Source organism: Oryx dammah, unplaced genomic scaffold (assembly GCF_014754425.2).
Source record: "Oryx dammah isolate SB20612 unplaced genomic scaffold, SCBI_Odam_1.1 HiC_scaffold_17, whole genome shotgun sequence".
Taxonomy (NCBI): domain Eukaryota; kingdom Metazoa; phylum Chordata; class Mammalia; order Artiodactyla; family Bovidae; genus Oryx; species Oryx dammah.
In genome coordinates this window covers 78,356,367-78,359,397 of record NW_024070201.1, presented here as the reverse complement: position 1 = coordinate 78,359,397, position 3,031 = coordinate 78,356,367, and positions in this window count along the sequence as shown.

Here is a 3,031-nt window from a genome sequence, read left to right as displayed (position 1 = left end):
CTGTCACACGCAGTACACTTTTAAGTAAGTATTTAAAATGAGAGCACTTCTAGAGCTAAAATTGTGAGACACACCAAAACCATGCCCATGTGAGGAACAGAAAAAAGGAAAGTAGGAAGAAAACTTACTGGACTTCATGAGAGGAGCTCTGATTCCTAGAGCTTCATGCGGACATGGCCCCATTGTGTAGAAGAGCATGAATGTGTAGAAGCTGCACAGAGGCAGAGGCGCTTCAGCTGGGCTTCGCTGATGACTCAGGAGTGCAGGAGACGGAGGAGAGGCGGATTCGATCCGTGTGTTGGGAAGATCCCCTGGAGAAGGAAATGGCAACCCACTCCAGTACTCTTGCCTGGAGAATACCACGGACAGAGGAGCCCGGCCGGCTACAGTCCAATGGGTCGCAAAGAACTGGACACAACCGAGCAGCTAAGCACTGATTTCAGCCATTACAAGACCAAACTTTTTGCTTGAGAACGATGTCATCCAACAGTGGAACAGACAAGTCAGGAGGTAATGAGATTTTCTAAACTTTGAAAGTGACTTGATGTTCAGATACAGATAGGAGATTGAAATATCTAACAAACCACTGAACTAGACACATTCTGAGGTCTTTTCCAGCACTAAGAATTCATGACCTGTAGAGAACTCTATCATATAAACATTTTGTAACAGATCCTGGAGAGCACCATTAAGATGACATGAGTGTAACTGACTATAGTAAAATCATTATCCCAAAGCCCTGTATCATAATACAGATGGTAGACAAGCTTAAGACATGTTTGCTGAAGTCTTTTACATGTTTCTTTTCCAGAATGCAACTCAAATGTTGGATACCAAGTTGTTTTCCATAAAGGGCTCTTATACAAAGGTTTTGATCATGAAATAATCTTAAAAGTAAAAGATAAAATGGGAAAAAGGGTAAATGACATGTTTTTATAGTATGGTCATCCATACAACATAGATTTATTGAATGCCTAATCTTTGTGCAACATTAGGCTTGGTTTATGTAGGAGATAAAAGTATAAATAAGGGAGAATGGCTGCCCTGGAACTTATGAATAATAACCATGGTTATCCATTATAAGGTTGTTAGTATTACTGACTGATCTTGGTGGTAGACACTTTACATTAAGATCTCAAGAACTAAGCATAATTATTATCCCTATTTTTCAAATAAAAAAACTGGGACTCAAAGACATTATACATAGCCTAATATTACAGAGATGGAATCACTCAAATCACATCATTTAAAATCAAAACTAATTTCACACTCAAACACTGCTCCTCCACCTCCTCATGTTATATATGATATTGGATATGGTATGTAACATTAGCAATCATTCAAAGCATCAGTGAAGTTCAGAAGAGAGAAAGAGAATGAATGAAATGGACACTGCTTGCTAACTGTTGGAAAAGCAGAGGCATTCATGCCCTAGGGGCTCTTGACATTTATTCCTGACAATCTCTAATCACCCTAAGCTGGTTTATGTGAATAGCACTTATCAGAGTGGTGCTTCTGGATATGATTTCTCTTTAAAGCTCATGGTAAACAATACATATTAAACCAGGGAGATTTGAATTAAGGTTGAATGTTGCCTCTTTTCATCTTTCTTTAAGGTTTGTTTATTTATTTATCTTGGTTGCTCTGGGTCTTCGTCGCTGGGTGTGGGCTCTCTCTAGTTGGGGTGAGTGAGGGCTCCTCTCTAGCTGGGGCACGGGCTGCTCGCTGTGATGGCTTCTCTTGCTGCGGAGCACAGACTCCAGGGTGCGCGGGCTTCCGGGGCTGCAGTGTGTGGATTCAGCAGCTGTGGTGCCCAGACTTAGCTGGCCCGCGGCACGTGGGACACCCCAGAGTCGGGACCAACCCGCGTGCCCTGTACTGGCAAGTGGACTCTTCACCAGTGGGCCACCAGAGAAGTCCTTTTCCACCTTCCTGAACGAGTTGATCTTGGAAAAGTAATGGAACAGGTACCCTTTGAGAGTTAGGAATCTACATTAGAAAGTTTTCAAGGAAGCTAGATGGCTTGTCTTAGATTTTACTTTAGCTTCTTAGAAGAGAGGAAACGCAAATGGAAACAGGCTTGGTCTTTCCCATTCATCCCTAAACTCACAGGAAGGGTGCTCAGTTCTCTGACAGCTTATGATCACCTGTTTTCCCATAGCACCACAAGCCAGGAGGAGCCCTGTGATAAAACTCCCTGATTGGACATGGCTACAACCCCCGGGAGTGGGGTGGACTTTGGCTTCGGAGGGCTATGCCGACACTGTCAACCCTGGGCCCATGTCAGCCCTTTGTCCACGGGCACTGGGTTTTCTTCCTTCATTTTCTATCATGTCACTAGTTTTCAGTGTTATATTCTTGTATCTCCAAGCCAATGCCTCAGGAGGCGTTGTGTGTAAACCTGTGAATAAATACTTCCTGTTCTCAACAGGCTGGCTCTCAAGAATTTCTTGACACTTTCTTGTGAATTTACTAAAACAATTGAATTTTCATTCCACATCTACTGAAAATAGCTTTGAATTCCATAAAACTCTCTGCCACATTTCCTCAAAAAATTCTTACACAACTTAGCCCAACTTTTGGCAGTTAGAAGTGAGAAAGTGAAATCGTTCAGTCGTGTCCGACTCTCTGTGACCTTGTGGACTGTAGCCTACAAGACTCCTCTGTCCATGGGATTTTCCAGGCAAGAATCCTGGAGTGGGTTGCCATTTCCTTTTCCAGAAGAATCTTCCCAACCCAGGGATTGAGTCCGGGTCTCCTGCATTGTAGGCAGACGCTTTACTGTCTGAGCCACCAGGGAAGTGACATCGTTAGAAGTGAAGTTAGAAATGAAGCTGTGGCTATTTATGTGAAGAAACTTGTTAAAAAGGGAGGAAATAGAGAATAAGTCTTAATTCTTCTAGTTTCTAACTCCAGTCTTAATTAGATTGCCTCATGGCTCAGAGTATGAACTGATGTATTGTCAGTCTGACTCGTCTTTCTTTGTATTAATAAATCTCGACAGAGAAAATCTGTTAACTCAGCGTCATGG